At 40.6% G+C, this 18,816-nt stretch overlaps 1 long non-coding RNA gene across 6 annotated transcripts; it reads left to right on the forward strand.

The window, feature by feature from the left end:
* Positions 1 to 10,909: 10,909 nt before the first annotated feature.
* Positions 10,910 to 18,345, forward strand: LOC146300676 (uncharacterized). 6 transcript variants are annotated; one of them, XR_014766507.1, is made up of 6 exons: positions 11,774 to 12,839; positions 13,098 to 13,286; positions 13,394 to 13,482; positions 13,674 to 14,199; positions 15,167 to 15,193; positions 15,288 to 18,345. It is a non-coding gene; the product is annotated as an uncharacterized LOC146300676 (long non-coding RNA). The 6 variants fall into 6 exon arrangements; XR_014766509.1 differs by lacking the exon at positions 15,167 to 15,193 and having other exon boundaries at positions 13,674 to 13,823; positions 14,163 to 14,199; positions 15,288 to 18,344; XR_014766503.1 differs by lacking the exons at positions 15,167 to 15,193; positions 15,288 to 18,345 and adding an exon at positions 10,910 to 11,763 and having other exon boundaries at positions 12,613 to 12,839; positions 13,674 to 13,990.
* The last annotated feature ends 471 nt before the right edge of the window (positions 18,346 to 18,816 follow it).

Raw genomic sequence — 18,816 nt, forward strand, 5'->3', positions numbered from 1 at the left:
ATCCGGCCCACACCCGCCGTGCGGACTCGATTCAGTTGTGGCGCGTCTGGTCTGCGCAGCTGCCCCGGATTGGCGCCGCACCCGCCGGACGGAATGTCACAGCGAGAATTGCTATAGAGGTCTGGCCACATTTGGTGCAGATCTGCATTGTGAGTGCGACTGCTGCGCGAATCTGCCGATTCGAAAACGGATATGGCACAGATGTAAATGCTGTCTGGGTAGTTGCTGCGTTTTATCATAATCCTATCAAATGAGTGAAATACAAACACAAATGTTATGAGCTATTGAGCCTATATTAAACACAAGTTTAAATACAGTTTAACTTGACTTAGTGTGTCAATAAACTTGCGTGACAATAAACTCAATGCAATTGACTGCCGCCTGACAGAGCGCGCTTGCAGAGAATGTCTAATATAGAGAGAACTGCCACTCTCGGGAAACTTCCGGGTTCTGAACTGGTTGAAGTTCCATGTGAGGGCGCTAACGAGCGAGTGCAGAATGAATGGAGGTCTATGGAGCTATACCCCTCAAAATCCACTCTTCTCAGGATATCATTTTTTGTCTAGTATTTTGAATTCTGAATTCGAAAGGGGAGGCAACAAAAATACACACTGCTGGCTGTTAGATTTTTTTAAAGTCGCCTTTCTGTTCTAAAAAGCTTTTGAAAATGTAATTGACGTCATACACATCGTACGACCAGAGCTACTGCTTTACGGCAAGCTCTGGTCACTTAATTTTTTCTCTCAGGGCATCGACAACACAGCTTACATGTTAGGCTCTTCCTGTCAATACACATGCTAGAAAGAGTTTTGGCTTGCTAATGTTGTTGCTAATGTTGCTAATGCTCTGACATTCTGATTCCGCTTCGGATGCCATCAAGCAAGAGCTCTGGTAGTATCAGTCCTTCACTAACCAATCAGCATTCATTAGCAGAATGCTAGCGTGTTATAAGCAACAACGACTCACCCTGTAAGAAATCAAAAGGACATAAGTACTCGTTCATTCAACTTTCGACCTATAATCCATGTTGAACATGCAAAAACTACAATCAAATCGGAGATTTCTCAACGACAATCAGGCAAAAGAGACAAATTTAGCCGTTTAGCTCCATAGACTCCCATTCAACATGCACTCGCTTGCGATCACTCCCAGTGGAACTCTGGTGGAACTGCAACCAAATTCGGTACAATGGGGCTTAATAGGGAGTGGCAAGGCTCTCCTTAAACAGGCTCTGACACAAGTCACCAAGACCGCCAAAGATACCCGGAAATGTTCCTGATCCGCCCCCTTTATCGAGGATGCATCGGATGGTGACTTGGCCAGCGAGAACGCTTCTGATTTCCCAGAAGTCCTTGCGGACTTGCAAGACCATTCTCCTAAGGACGCTTGCAAGAACGTTCTTCAAAAGATTGTACTTGCGTTGTCACCGTTCTTCGGATTGATAAACAGCCAATGTCTAATATGGGGAGAACTCCCACTCTCGGGAAACTTCCGGGTTCTGAACTGGTTGCAGTTCCACTCAAGTTCCATATGAGGGTGTTAACGGTGGAGTGCAGAATGAATGGAGGTCTATGGAGCTATACCCCTCAAAATCCACTTTTCTCTGGATATAATTTTTTGTCTAGTAATTTGAATTCTGAATTCGAAAGGGGAAGCAAAAAAAATACACAACGCTGGGTATTAGATTTTTTTTAAAGTTGCCTTTCTGTTCTAAAAATCCTTTGAAAATGTCATGGACGTCATACACATCGTACGACCAGAGCTATAGCTTGACGGCAAGCTCTTGTTACTTCCACTTTTCTCTCGAGGCATCGACCACACAGCTGACAGGTTAGGCTATCCCTGTCAATACACATGCTACAAAGAGTTTTGGCTTGCTAATGTTGTTGCTAATGTTGCTAATGTGTGTTGGAGCAGGTAAGCATGTCAAACATGCAGGACAAGTATGCCCTGAGGACCAGGATTGGGAATCACTGACCTAGCATATGGTTCTGAGGTGCTGAATTTAAGTTGAATCTTTCCACTGTTTTTTCTGCAAGAAGGCTTTCCTTGCTGTAAAGATTTTGCAATTGCAATGGACTCTAAACAAACTTCGACCAACTAGCTTCAGTAAATGAGTAGATTAAATCTTTTGGTTTGCTACCTACATGCATACAGCATTATTGCAACTACTTGTGGCCTTGAATACACTGCTAGCAATACAATTAATTGTGCACATGCGTGCATTATGCGAATGAGGTTCGTTTTCCAAGTGTGCAGAGATGTCAATTTGTATTGATAAGTGTTACTGATGTGGTATACCTTCTCTTGACCAATTACAATTACATATGTCATTGATTCTTGACATTATTATATGTTTAGTCAACACACACATAAAACAATACTGTACATTTATTTGAACAATGTTCTGCACATTTCATTATCACTTAAGTGTTAACTTGCTCTGATGACTAATAGCAGCGCAATAATATAAGAAATATGCTTGTTTAAATGGAATGTTGCAATGTTTATTGCATATTTTTAAAGGGTTGTAGAAAAGTTTTAAAGCGATACAAAAAAATCCAGCTCCTCCATCGCCAGGGATCTTTCAAATGCATGATTTTGAGCTTCGGCCCACCACCTAAGATGCATGTTTTCAGACATCCCAACCTGCAGAGTCTCATTTCCGGGAGGTGGCTTCTTCCCCCCCTCCTCCTGTCGCCTAAATACAAAATCCCAGATTTGCGGGAGATTGTATAGCATTTGCGGGCCGGGATTCTAGGGCTGTGAAAATTGCTCAAAAATGATGTTCGAATATTCCCTTGAAAAATACACATATATTCGATTATATTCGAATTTCTGGTTGCGCATTAGGTACGTCAATAACAGGACAAATTAATACAACGAAACACAACTACTTGTATACTGTAGGTTGGTAGGCCTAATTTATTTACTTTTAAACATATTTGACAAATTACCTACACAAAAATAAGTAAATTAACTAATGGCCAAGGCCGTAGATCTTGGCCTCTCGATCGCACACACGCACTCTTTCTTTTTATCTCTCTCTCTCCAGCACCGTCGCGCTCTCTGAGCATAGCAGTGTAAAATGAACGACAACAATAAACAAATGCGGAGTTCTGAGCAAGCAATTTAAGGTCACAATTCTTCTCCCAAATATGGCAATTCAGTGATTGAAACAAATATTATCAACATTAGTTTTACAGTATACCGACATTGAACACTCCGAGCGAGCTGTGCTGTGGTAAACATGGAGATGTAGCCTCAAGTTGCTAGTTGTTGAATGTGAAGCTAACTCCAGCTTACATAGTTTACACACTACTTTAGCTGCAGGCTCAACAAGTTTACCATCAACTGACCAAAATCCGAAACATTTCCAGACATCACTCTTTAGATTTTTTGGGGTTACAATCACTTTCTCTGCTGCGGTCAAGCTGGGTTCTGCACTTTCTGCCATCTTCCACGCAAGTCAATTGTCAGCAGTGAGGCGTGCGCCCGGAAAAAAAAGCAGAAAGACGTGCTGCCGCTGCGGTTTTGTTTTTTACATTCGAATATAAATTTTCACAATCGAAATTCGTTTTTTAACCACTATTCGAATATATATTAGAATTTAGAATATTCATTGACAGCCCTATGGGATTCCTAGTGTAGAATACATGCTGGTAATTTTGGACTGACGCAAGGCTGGATTATGGACTGGGCCAGTGGGGCCAGTGCCTCGGGGCCTCAAACTGCCAGGGGGCCTCCAAGCCTTACGGTGCGTGTCCACTACAGCGGAGCAGGTGGCGAGTGGGCGTTGGATTCCAATTCATTTTCAATGAAACCGGGCGTTGACGCTCGTGTAGGGCATTGTGGGAGCGTCAACGCCCGATTTAATTGAAAATGAATTGGAAGCCTACGCTCCGCGCAGCTCCACTGTAGTGGACACACACTGTTAGGACGCACTCGGCATGTGGCCAAAGACTTTTCTAGAAAAATTAAACGCTAGGGCCCTCAGTGCACACAAAGCAAGTTGACTACTAGGCCCATGACTGTTTATAGGGCTCCCGACCTCCTCACTGCTTACAATGTGAGGACCCCCAGACCCATTGGTGTTTAAAATGTGAGCTCACCACCAGGGCCCCCATACTCCTCAGTGCTTACAATGCGAGGCCTACCGGGCCCCTTTGGATTTAATATGTGAGCTAACCACTAGGTCCTTGAGTTTATTTTTCCAACAAATTTGCGCAATTTGCTTGTTGGTAATAAAAATGTAAACCGTTATCCATTGTATTTGATGTTGTTGGGTGTCACAAAATGGAATATAATACTACAAATTAAGGTACTTTTTTGCAAGGATTATTCTTTCCCCCGCCCGCTTTGAAACCCTTGAAATCAATTAGAAATAAACACTAGGTACCAGAGAATGTCTAATATGGGCTCTGCTAGTACCACCAAAACGTTGGACATCTAATCGGAAATGTGTTAACAACGTCGGGGTAAATTTAATTAGGGATGATCTTGGGGGGAGTTTACAGGTGGGACTGGCAAGTTAGCCCATAGCTACCCTATAGCTTGCATGATGTCTTCTATCAGAGCCCGTCTACGGAGAGCCTGTCCACTCCCTATTAAGCCCAGAGAATGTCTAATATGGGGAGAACCAGAGCCTGTTTAAGGAGAGCCTGCCTACTCCCTATTATGCCCCGTTGTACCGAATTTTGTTGCAGTTCCACCAGAGTTGCACTGAGAGTGATTGCGGTAGACTGCAAAATGAATGGGAGTCTATGGAGCTAAACGGCAAAATTTGTCTCTTTCTCTAGAAATCTCAGATTTGATTGTAGTTTTTGTATGTTCAACATGGATTATATGTCAAAAGTTTAATGAAGGAGTACTTATGTCCTTTTGATTTCTTACAGGGTGAGTTGTTGTTGCCCATAATACGCTAGTATTCTGCTAATGAATGCTGATTGGTTAGTGAAGGACTGACTAAGACCAGAGATCCCGCTTGATGGAATCCGAAGCAGAATCAGAATGTCAGCGCATTAGCAATATTAGCAACAATATTAGCAAGCCAAAACTCTTTCTAGCATGTGTATTGACAGGAGGAGCCAAACCTGTCAGCTGTGTTGTCGATGCCTTGAGAGAGAAAAGGAAGTGACCAGAGCTTGCCGTAATGCAGTATCTCTGGCCGTACAATGTGTTTGACGTCATTGACATTTTAAAAGGCTTTGTAGAACAAAAGGCGACTTAAAAAAAAATCTAAAACCCAGCTGTGTGTATTTTTTTGCGTTCTTGCATTTTTTTTGCATTTTTTTGTGGGCAGGGAGAAGTTGGGCTGGCAGCCAGGCTAGGAATTCTCCCCATATTAGACATTCTCTGTCCTAGCCAATCCTATACGATGGCGGGCGAATAGCTACTGAAGATTAGTGAGTTAAAGTGTGGAAAGACCGCACACAGTTGGATGATATTACGAACAGTGACGTGCGGTGATGTCAGTAAGAGGGTAGGCACCGAGTTATGTCATCCAGATTACCTAATTTACTGTTAGGCTAATATCTCAAAACAGTAAACGCCGTAAACAGTGCTAGCAGTAGCCTACAGCCGCTGAATGTTAGCACAGCCACATAGCCAATCTTTAATTTCTTCATACCGGTCTGTTTGAAACGATCAAAAACATGTTGTCCCTCTTGCTGCAATAGTCCACCTAAATCTGGTGTAGACCTCCCTCTTGCTATTATCTCCTTTTTTGAATAAAATCGAGCTTGCAGAAATTCCTCAACTCTGATATTGGCAGACACTGCTGCTGTCATTTTGACTTAAATTTTAATTGGTCCATGTTTGATACGTAACAGATGATTACTGGAATAACATATTTACTTGCAAAGGCACAGAAGAGTTGTGCCTTTCGACATACATGTTGAAGAATACTAGCCTGGTCCTAACCAGACTCTCGTACATTTCATTTGTACAGAGTCTGGCCTCCACTGACAAGCGTTGACTTCTTTGTAGGCGGGAAGTTAAAAACAATTGGATCTGCCCAGAGCCACTCTGATCTGCCATAAACAATCGCTAGCGTTTGGCTAAGCCAATTCCTTCACCACTACTGTAACAGAGCTAGCTGCCGTAGCTGGAAAATCAAACTGTTCCCGAACCCCGTGGGGAGGAGGGCCACAACATCATGGACACCAGCAAAACTTAGCAAAACTTGTTCTTGCTCTGGCTTTAGCTTATGGATATTCAGGCAGCGTTGCCACAACGGACTGAATTGCTTCGCTCGGATTCAATCACCGACAGTCTACAAAGTAAGGGGAATACAATGTTGCATTGCATATGATAATGTGTTATTTGACTTATGACTGTAGATGTGTGCTGTTTTGTGTTGTGCAGATAACCTTGTCTTCCCCAATGTCTGACACCAGTTCTACATCCATTGGTTCTGCAGTTGTAGGTGGAGGCAGGGCCAGTGAGGGGGTCAGAAGCGTCAGCGGACCTGTTGTTGCTGAGGTTAAGGGAGTCACCCCATCTGATGAGTAGTCAGAAGTGTGACTCCATCCACCTCACAATTGGATGTGACCAAAGAGAGGGCAAGTAGAATGATTAACGCTCTTTTTGGCCTAGCAAAGGTTGTTTTTTTCACATGCTGTTGCAACAACTGCCGACGTTAGAAAAACTACAACACCACACCGGATCTACCTAGACCGGAAACACAACAACAGGCACACACACTTGTTTAGCTTGCGAGCCGGCTAAAGAGTAGTAGCAGAGCCCGTTTACGGATATCATATTAGACATTCTCTGATAGTAGGCTAACGTTCCGTTTTGAGTGGATGGCGAGCGCGAGACGCCGAAATGGATGCCAATAAGATTCTGAATGGAAAGTTTACTTTTAAATAGTTGCCAAATGGTTCCATTGACAAGACCAAAGTGATCTGTGTGTTTTGTCGTTGTAAACTGAGCTATCATCGCAGCACGTCCAGTCTGAAATACCACTTGATGGCCAAGCACACAGCTGATGCGATTCATGCAAATTCTCCGCCCCCTCGTCAAAGCCATGCGATTGCAATGTTGTTTTCAATAAAAAATAATAATTGCACGAAGAAATCCGAACCACTTTTCCATGGTGATAAGAGCATTCAAATTTGAAAAAAGAATGGGACAAAAAGAAATCAAGGGACATTTAGAATAGATAAAAATGTGCGATTAATCGCGAGTTAACTATGACATTAATACGATTAATCGCGATTAAATATTTTAATCGTTTGACAGCACTACTAATTTGACCTTAAACTTAGATGGCATCAAAGTATCTCAAAGCCAGCTGGTAAAACATTTAGGAGTCACATTGGACCCAGACCTTTCGTTTGAGTACCATATTAAACAAATCACCAGAACTGCATTTTTCCATCTACGTAATATTGCCAAAATACAAATTCCTCTCAAAGGATGATGCTGAAAAACAAATACATGCTTTTGTTACGTCCCAATTGGACTACTGCAATGTGTTGTTCTCTGGCCTCCCAATTACCTACTTGAAAAATGTACAGCGGGTACAAAATGCTGCTGTCAGACTTTTGACAAAAACAATTTTGATCATATAACCTCTACTCTTATCTCTTTACACTGGCTCCCTATCCAAGCCAGAGCTGATTTCAAAGTTTTACTACTAACTTACAAATCTCTACATGGATTGGCACCACTGTACCTCTCCGGTCTCCTTGCACCCTATTGCCCCGCAAGGACTCTAAGGGTGCTTTCACACTTATTAGTCCGTTTGCTTGGTCCGAATCAGTGGATGAGTTGCTACTTTGTTGCATTTTTCATTAGGTCCGGTTAGTGTTCACACGGTCCTGTTTTAAGCGAACCAACGTTTGAAAAAAAAAAAACAATGACACACGGTCATACAGGTTGTTAATCTATTGGGCAGAAAATGTGTGAGGGAAAATCACTTCCATGTCACGAACAACAATGGAGCAACAGCAGCGATCGCAATACTATCTTTAATTGTTATGATTTGGGGTTGCTCGTTGGTCTTTTACTCAGGATTATATCCAGGTTATCAAACCATGGGAATTATATGTTTTCATCTGACGAGCCATCACTTTTCCATAGAACATCACACACTTTTAGCTGTCTAAGTTTTTAACTTTCAACCAACATTGGTCCACTGTGCAATAATGACGCTTTATTTCAGTATATAACTAAATCATTTAAATACCTCGCTACTCTAATGTGTCTCCACAAGTATCTCTGCAGTATGATCATCAGCCCATATTTGCCGTTCCTTCACTTAATCATTCCCCCACGTTTTCCCTCAACTCATTTCGCTGCTAATGAGTGGCACGGCTGTCTCCGCCAAGTGTAAATTCCTTTTTCAACCCACAATGCACTACATTTTGGTTTGCTTCCTGGGTTAGGTCAATATTAAGTCCAATTACGTTCAGACCTAAAGCGAACCGAACCATGGTTCACTTGGAACCGGACCGAGTCCCATCTTTTTAGGGGGACCATGGTTCGGTTGTTTGATCCGCACTAGAGTTCGAATGCGTGTTCTCACCTCTCCAAACGAACCGTACTTTCAGAGAAAACGGACCATGGTCCGATTGAAACGGACCAAACATGTCAGGTGTGAAAGCACCCTAAGAAAAAAATTTCTGGAGGTAGGGCGTTCTCATATAGAGCACCTCTTCTCTGGAACAAATTACCTGTCTCAATTAAGGAGGCTGATACTGTTTCGACATTTAGAACTAGATTTCGATCTGTCTGGTATTAGGTCTTTCTGCAGCTCAGAAAATATAAAATCACGGCCGGTCCATTTTCCAAATCCAGTCGACTTGGCTTACCGAAACCTATTTGTCCTAAATCCATGTCATGTTTTCCCTAAAGCTATACTGGTGCAACGTCAATGAGTGAGTTAGGAGCGCGAAATCATTTGGCAGCGGCACATTTTTATGGATGGTAAATATCCAGCATTTGGCTAACAAATGATAACAACTACTAGGTGAATTTCACTAGAATTTCGAATTGTAGAATGCGAATTTCGATTGCAATACTATATAGTTTGTATGAGGGACTTTTTACAAGCTCGCCGACAGCTAGCCTGGCTTTACAGCTAGCAACAACTGTAGCTAGCGTTTTGGGCCATGTTCCTGTTCTCTGATTTGGGTTATCTAGTAAGTTATTTTACAGTCCTGCCATTTGTTCTTTCTTCCTTCATCATTTTTATTAGGAATTGCGTTGCTGTTGTTTTTCGCAGTAGTGGCCAATGCTAGACTCGTGAGTAGTGAGTAGGCCTATACGTTGATTTGGGTTAATGTTAGCCATGTACTTATTAATTATTTAGCCATTATGTTTGACTCAGTTTATCATCACAGTTTGTTGAATGTGTTGAATGTTTCATTCCAAAATACAGAATATTTTGTTTAAATGCTAGGTTTCATCATTGTGCCAAACAAAGAATGTTTAATTCAGACATATTAAAAAAAAGCTTTATTCTTGCCCATGCGCATTTTTGCATTATGTAGGATTTTCTTTTACGATTTCATGGAAATCTTCCAGTGCATATAATTTAAAAAAATATTATCCAATCACTGCAGTTGTTTTATGTTGTAAATCTTGTGAGGTGACATGTCAGGAAGGTGTTTTTCACTTTGAAATAATGGTCCAGATTACAGTTACTGCGGGATGACAAGGTAACTCTTGAGTAATTAGTGAAGAGTTAACATGTTTGTCACTTTAAAATAGTGGTCCACATCACAAGTAGTTCCTGCAGGATGATAAGATAACACTCGAGTAATTAATGAGGAGTTATACTGGTTTTCACAAGTAATAGGCCTATAATAAGTCTAATTGTATATTTGACACATACGGTACAGGCATACAATTCTGTGAGGCACTAGTTATATTCTAACAAACATTGTAATCTGGAAGATTTGGTTTTGCGCTTATCGCAACATAAATGTAGGATGCAAATTGTTCTTGACAAGAGAACATCAATGTTTATATTCATATCCTAAAGAGAAGTCCTCCTCAGGCGGCTACTGTAACATAAAGGTAGGTCTTTGGAGTCTGAAAGATTTGACTGACAGTCGAGCTCATAATAGTAAACTGATCCAATCATGAGTGTCAGCATCACTTCCTAATTATTAAAAATGTTAAACAAATTATAATTATTTGTATTATACCTTGTTTAAGTTTGAAATAAACAGAACATGTATCCATCCTTTGGTAAGAGTAGTCAAAATCTCAACCTGTAGTTAACGTATTTGGGGGATATAATATTCATAAACTGGTTTCCACAAAGAACCCATTTGAGGCACAAGCTTCTGAAAAGTTATGACCATGTTAAGAGTGAAACAACCAAATTGTTCACTTTTTAGACATGTACTTTTTTGATTAGTAATTAATTGGTTATTCTTTCTTAATTGGTGATAGTTCACAAGTAGTTCTCAAGAGGATACATGTATTTTGTAATAACCAAATACCTACCAAGGAACTACCTTTGTTGTAAATTAGCTATTACTTACTGCTTAGTTAGTCTTGGTTCCATATTAGTTAATAGTATTAAATTAGTTGTTAATGTAGAACTACCTATTACTTCCCGCATAGCTACTTGTTAACAACGGACCATTATTCTAAAGTGTTACCGAAAAATGTTCACCGCAGAACGTTGGGAAGCCCCATTCAAGTGAATGGAGCATTCTACAGCATTAAGAACAGCTGTGTAATAAGACATAATAAAGTTTAGCCATAGCTGTGGCATTGAAGACATTACTGTACCCAGCTAACACATGACGTTGCGGCAACGTTGCCAGTAAGTGCTCAGTTGGTAACCCGCGACGTTACCTTCTGGCAACGTCGTGGCAACGTTATAAAGGGAATGTTGCCGCGACGTCGTACCTTGGTCGGCTGGTTACGTTATTTTTAGGTCCGTGGGCAACGTTGTCGCGACGTTGTACCTTGGTCGGCTGGTTACATAATTTTTAGGTCCCATGGACAACGTTGCCGCGAAGTTGTACCTTGGTCGGTTGGATACTGTTATTTTGGTCCCGTGGACAACGTTGCCGTGACGTTGTCCCTTGGTTGGCTGGATACATTCATTTTGGTACCGTGGGTTAAGTTGCCGAAGTCGCTCTTTGGTCGCAAGACAACGGATCTCGAGTGCAGTGGTTTATCCATGGAGAGATCACACTGGACTGCTAGTTCTGACACATTTGTAATGTAGCAACAGCCTACATGAATTTCAATCACACAATATTAAATGTTGCACCCAGCACTTATAAATGTAGACAATGTATGTAATTCATGTGCAGTTCAGCCCCAGCATGGTCATCAATTTTCTCATATGCAGGAACATAGCTTTAATAAATAAAAGACTGAATTTGGAATATAATTCTTATATTCTTAGCCTTAGGCCTATATTAAAATATAAGTCTTTCATTCTTTACATGTACAAAAGCAATCAATGTGTGATGTGTTACATGATTAAGCAAACATTCTTTGTCCAGCACACTAAAGCTGTATGACACACAATGCAAATTTGAGCTGCAACAATTTTGTAACACAAAATTGTTAAATGTGACCAAAAGGTAAGCGATTCTTAAATTCATGTCCAAAGACAAGTCATCACAGAATATTAAAATTCTTCCTAGCTAACCTGCCCCTCAGTCTGCCCCTAAGCAACAACTTTGCGCATGCCCATTTGAAAACACCTCTGAAACTGGGATTTCAGAAGCTTGCAGCCGTCTTGAACGCATGGATTTCAACTGGAAATTAGCTACTTCAAAGGTGAGTTTCTTTACAGAAATAGATTTAAATATATAGAAATATAGCATGCTATTACGTATAGGTTTGAAATTTAGGCTATTTAGTCTGATTATCTGTTTCAGATTCACATTGTTTACGTTAGGATTTCGCTACTAGTACAGTAGCTAGCTAGTAGTCCTAGTATAATGTACTGTAGAACTAAGGCTAAACCCTCCGGAAAGTTAAATACTGAAAATACATACATCAAAGTTTAGCGTCTCACAAATCACCCACAAAAGAATCAGTGATAATAAATGTTCAGAACTGTTAGAAAAAACCTTGTCCGAAAGTAGTTTATTTAGCCCTGGATTTTCAAAGACTGTGGAGCTAGCGCCTGGCTGATCACATCTTGATCAGTCGGTCATGGCATGCACAGCAATGGCGTCTATTAAAGTATCATGTCACTAATTCTTCCAATTTGTACATTACATCTGTTTTTGGATACGTTTATTCGTTTTAACCTTAAGGTGCGTGAGTTCTAAATATTTCCGACGCTTCCACTAGTGAGTTTTTTCCAAAACGGCAGCTAGGTAGCTTTAATTAGCTTCCGTTACCTAGCAACCTAGCATAATACTCGTAGCAATGCTCCTACCTGCTAGTGTTACTTGTTAGCCTACTAATTGTACATTTTGAAGCCATACTATGGCGTTTGTCACAGTTTGTCTATCGGAAAATAGTCGGTTGTAATGTTCAGAATCACACATGTGCGACGCTACGCTGTGGGGCCCTGCTTTCGAACGATCACACATGTGCGATGCTACTCTTTTTATATCAATATCAAAATGCTATTACTATGTACTTAAACTACATTCCACTTTCATTTCTGTACAGAGTATCCTACCACCGTCACACGGCCTAGCACTGTGTCCCTGGGAAATTAAGTAATGAATGACCGTTTTTAACAGTGACAATAATTGTATGAGCCATGGCAACCCTAAAGGCTATGTTTTGAAGCAAAAGCATGACTTAAAACTTTTGCATCACCAGACCCCTAGGTATCAACTCTGGTCTGGTGGAGGAGAACCCATATGGGGTCCAGGAAAACAGCTGGCAGCCAGGCAAGTGCAAATATAAGACACTCAAAGCTTCTCAATAGCATTGCCAACTCATTGTAAGGCATACTTAAGTTGTTCTGATCGTGGCAGGGGGATACATATTTGTCAAAACAACAAATGTTGTCTTACTAATGCTTTGTATACAACCATTCAAGGTAACATGTGTTATTTACATAAATGTTACAGCTAATCTAGAAGAACCACAGTGTATGCCAATCATGTTAACTCTTGTAAACTTGTTTAACTTGTCTTTACTGACAGACACATTACAGGTTATGTTCCAGAAGATGGAGACATTGGAGGAGAACTAGCGAGAGGCTCTCCTATTCAGGCGACGACAGGGCAGACACGCTGAAGAGGTGCCAGTGATGGACCTACAGGTGCCCCAAACACAGGCTGAACTCCAAGACCTTGAGGAGCGCCTTAAGGTGCTGGAGTTCCGAAAGAGTGGTAGGTGTTTTGAGATGCCGTGAACTATGGCTTACACGCAGCGTTCAACGTTCAAATTGGTGCTAACAATAAGTTCATCATTTCTAATTGCAAATGCTGTGATGAAGTGGAAGACGGGACTAGGAGAGAAGGCTGTGGAGCTCCTCACAGCGGAGACACTCAAACACGCCCCGGCAGCCCATTCAAAACAAGCCAGGTGAATGAATGATGATGGCAGCTTCCCAATCCAACCTTTCACATGGCTATGTGACCAAAAACTAGAATCCCATAATATTTTTTTGATGATGTATATTATTCTAGATGTGATTTTTTTATGACTTGTATAGCCCCTTTCATACGTGCAATTATGTTGATGGGACACTAACTTATTTTGTGCTTCATTGTCAGGGCCAACAGACAGGACCTGTAGTGGGGACTGGCAGAAGATGTTCATTCACTGTTTGGTGCTTTGTTTTGCAGTGTTTGTACTTAAGCCCCTTAAGGGTGTGACTTTGACATTGTCATTTTAGCAAACGCTCTTATCCAGAGCAACTTACAGTAAGTACACACTCACAGAAATGAATCATGGCATATTTTATAATTAAGTATTTATATCTATTATATTTTATTTAAATAATCATTGTCTCAAAATGTATTCATTAGAATTCCTTAGAATTAGCATAATTCTATTAATTCTTAAATATATTAAACATAATCAATTAAAACATACTATAATGTTTTAAATATGGTTAACTGTGAAACAAGCAAGATTCAAGTGGTTAAAACGTATGAGATTTGTTTACATTCAATTTCCGGGAAGTGAAATCGTTTTGAGGTGGAAATGACGTCAGATTTCGCGCTTTCCCAACGGTTTTTCTTTCCACCATTTCAACTCAGCCCTGCCTGCCGGGATCGTGACTTTTGCTCTGTAACGGTAAGATATCTGCTTGTAATCCATGTACTTACTTATGTTTTACTTGTGCAGTTAATACTGTACCTCATATTTGAACAATCAAATCCAGTAAATCCATCATGATACCAAACATTTTCGTCTAGTTTGATAGCTAGCTCTAAGTCTCACATGGTCGATGCTAGAACCTTCAGATAGGGTGGCTAATTTGTGGCTGGCGTCAGTAAAATAGGAACATAGAGTACAGTATGTAGCCTGAGCTAGAGACTCGTAGCAAGTACTGTTCAAATTATATATACATATGTGTAGGTTTTCCCTGCTCCAAATTTAGGATTAGCTATTAGCTAACTCAGCTGTTGGTCAGGCGAATGCAAATGCTATTTTTATAGCTAAGCATTAATATGGGAGTGAACTAGTGTTGCACAGTAAACCTGTACTAAAAAGACACTTGCATAGCTTCGGTGTTCTTGTGCATACATAGGAGATAATCACTGCAAAACAGCTGCAGTTCCTGTGCAGACAGGAGAACCTAGCAGAACACCATCTCTGTAACACTCCATCCAGTCCAGAACCCGGGGTCCTGAAGTCTCGACTTTTACAATACTCAAACGATGCGATGTTAATATACCTCTCTGATCTAACGAGTCTGGCTAGCTGTCGTGACCTCTCAGGTGGGCTTTGGCTACGATGGAGAGCTGGAGAGATGGTTGTTCTGCTCGGTTCTCCTGTCTGCATAGGAACTGCATCTCTTTTGCAGTGATTGTTAAGGAGCCTAATGAAGAATCATGGTCAAAATTATGTTGGCCCATGCTACACCCCTTCACCAATTTTCATACAAATCGGTCTGGGAGTTTTTTTTAATGTGTTCATACACATACAGACCAACATTCAAACAAACACAGGAGAGAAAACACCTTCCGACCAGCAGTGGTTTTGCCTGGGTAGGACCTCAAACAGTGGATTTATTTATGTTTTTTTGTCTTATTTTCAGATAAGATAAAGTTTATCCTTGCTAAAGGTAGAAATGATTACCCTGTTGGATTGTTTACAAGCCAAGTGACAAAATGCTGAACCTATCATTAAAGAATTGCATTGTATTTAATTTTCACCAGGAAATGGCTGAGACGATTTCCTCTGTGCCATAGATGGAACGACAGTGGGGATCTATGTCGTGAAAGACACTGCCAGCAGTACATCAGAACCCTCTGATGTCAGGATAGTCTTCGAGGGTGTGATGGTGCTTCAAGATCTTGAGAGTGCATTGCTTCTGCAATGTTGTTTGGGCTGTTTTATGCCTTGAACATAGCCTGGATGCCAGCCAAACTTAGCCCCGCCCACATACAAATTTGGTCGGGAAGTTGGATCTGGGGTCGCTTGGTTGGGGAAAAACTATGTCCGAACAAGAGCTGTTCGGACCAATCAATTGTCAGGGCGGGTTTCATACGATGATGGACAGATTATCAACAGAAACAAAATCAACCACACTTCACCAAAGAGCGCTTGGGTTGAATTTGTTTTCAACAAACAATATACTACGTTGCTCTGATTGGTTGTAGATCTATCCAATTGAGTGGAGAGGCAATTTTTTCAGAGTTCGGTTGAAACACGCCCCATACTCACAGCCCAATGGAGCAGTATCAGACTCATTATCTGACTAGAATTATGAGTTTGACAATGTCAGGCTACCTTGAACATGCACTACCCTACAAAGCTCCGCTACACGTTAAAGACATTTCAAAAATAATCATGGAGCTGGATGCGAGTGAACTGTCAAGAATGGCTCATAGCTGGAAAACAAAGCTCTGCCAGTGAAGAGACATTATCGTTCTCCCCCTCACCCCTTCTCTCCCTTGTGTTCCAGTATGAGTAGAGAACATGGTACATTGTAGACTCTACATTCCAGGACTGAGTGGTGTTGCAGCCTGGTTTTGTTACAACCAATACCGTTTTTTTGAGTTGTAATCACAGTACAGCTATAGACAATTAGAATTGTACTATTCCATGTGTGTATGTATGGAGTGAACTAGTGTTGCACAGTAAACCTGTACTAAAAAGAGACACTCCTACATAGTTTCAGTGTTCCTGTGCAGACAGGAGAACCTAGCTGAACGCCATCTCTGTAGAACTCCATCCAGTCCAAAACCCGGGGTCCTGAAGTCTCGACTTTTACGATACTCAAACGATGCGATGTTAATATACCTCTCTGATCTGAAGAGTCTGACTAGCTGTCGTGACCTCTCAGGTGGGCTTTGGCTACGATGGAGAGATGGTTGTTCTGCTAGGTTCTCCTGTCTGCACAGGAACTGCAGCTCTTTTGCAGTGATGTTAAGGAGCCTAATGACGAATCATGGTCATAATTATGTTGGCCCATGCTACAGCCCTTCACCATATATATATATATATATATATATGTAGACACATTGTTAAAAAATCTTGGCACATTGTTTTTTTATGTATTTATGATTTTTTCTAATTGACTTTCTTATGTCTTTAGCAACAGGTCTCATTAGATTTTAATTTCTTCATCAAAAAATGACTTGAGTAGTGCAATACATTTACATTTAGCAGACACTCTTATCCAGAGTGACTTACAGAAAGTACAGGGACATTCCCCAGAGGCAAGTAGGGTGAAGTGCCTTGCCCAAGTACACAGTCATTTTCCACAGCCGGGAATCAAACCGGCAACCTTCTGATTAATAGCCCGCTTCCCTAACCGCTCAGCCATCTGACCCCCCAATACTCAACTCTCTCTTTCTTTTGGCTTCAAATTCCCACAGTGAAGACATGTTTTTATGTATTTTATGGTTTTCTTCATTCTTTATAGTACCATACCATTAGTAGAATAGAATATCTTTATAGTCATTGTACAAAAAATTATATTCTATAGTACTAATGGTATTTGAGCAGCCAACAGTTATGTAGCGTACTAGGGAGAGTGCGTCAGATGTTATCTCTGGCCTTGACCACACAACAAACAACCATCAATGCCCAGAACATCAGTTGGGGTAAAGATGCATACAAATATGTTAAGCCTGAGAATATATATCACTGTTATAAGTTATAGCATTTTGTGTGTCCTAAATGCTTTTACAGCAGGCTGTATATCGTAAGCCTGTAAACTCAATAGGTTGGAATGGACCTGGGTTTTCCTTTATATTGTAGTGTTTGGTTTAGAAAAGGATAGCTCTAGCAATAGTTATGTTTATATGTGTACTTGTGCAGTGTTTCCTCCCTTTTTTTTAGCAGTTGGGGCAGGTCTGTCCGAACCCCCCACCCCCCGTCCAAAACAAAGTTCTAACCCAAGAATTTGATTCATTAATCCATTCTGTAGAATGCGTTGTCTTAAGGTTATTGAATATGTGACTTTCTGGTAAAGATTGCAATTATTCAAAATGTTCTGCAAACTGAAGCAAACGTCCAAAGTATGTATTGACTTTGTGCTATTTAAATAATGAATAAATGTAAATAAAAAAGTATTTGCTTTTCATACCAATTTTGAATGTGTTTTGTAGCAACCAAAACTGCAAGTTTTTACTGTAAATGTCACAGTTCACTTTTAATTATACTGTTAACAGAAGAACATTTCCACCATATTTTTTACAGTAGATTTCAGGCAACCACAGCTGCCAGTTTTTTACCTACATTTTATGGGATTTAACATCCTTAGGGTATTTATAAAAAGTACATGCATTTTATCCATTTTGAATAAATAGGGTTTATCCTGTAACCCTGCCTATAATGCATTTCAAACAAATAGTCTTTATTAACATAAACCTGCTTTTATGCATTTCAAACTAATACGTTTTATTACATTGACCAATACAAATCATAGTAAGTTTATTAGTTTGTTTAAATTCAAACTTATGTAATGTAAATGAATGGAAATTCTATATGCAATTCAATTACATAAATCTAAAAGATAAGGCTTAAATATTTCTGTGAGTGCAGGGACATTCCCTGGAGGCAAGTAGGGTGAAGTGCCTTGCCCAAGGATACAACATCATTTGGCAATTTTCTGACTAATAGCCTGATTCCCTAACCGTTCATCCATGACTGACTCCCCTTTAGTATAGGTAGACAACATATTTAAGTTCAGATTCCTATATGTTGAATGTAAACACCTTCCTGCCAAAGTAAATTCCTTGTCTGTGCAAACTTTCATGGCGATTAAAACACATTCTGATTCTGAAAAGCTGCCTTGTTTATGATAAGCTTGACAAATCACATCACACAGTCTTCCTTAAGTTGGCTACTGTGTAGCCTATTATATAAGAACAAGTAACATTTTGGGCAAATGAGGTCTGCGTATGAACCGCCCCAATATAAGAAGTAGAATTGAGAAATATAAATTACTTAATTGCCGTTGCAGTTACGAACTGGCAACGTCACAAAACAACGTTGCTAGGAGGTTAAGGTTACAGACTGGCATCGTCGGAAAATAACGTTGCCACGACATTGCGGTTACAGACTGGCAACGTGATTTGGTGACGTTGCCGTTACCTCATGGCGTCTTTCACTTTCCACGTTGCCCCAACGTATGTTTGGTCAACGAGTGACGTTGCGGCAACGTAAGGGCAACGTAACTGTTAGCTGGGTAGGCGGTCTCACGGGCGACCTGCACTCGCTCAAATTTCAAAAATT

This window comes from Hypomesus nipponensis, chromosome 2, assembly GCF_054491055.1.
Source record: "Hypomesus nipponensis isolate SF chromosome 2, ASM5449105v1, whole genome shotgun sequence".
Taxonomy (NCBI): Eukaryota; Metazoa; Chordata; class Actinopteri; order Osmeriformes; family Osmeridae; genus Hypomesus; species Hypomesus nipponensis.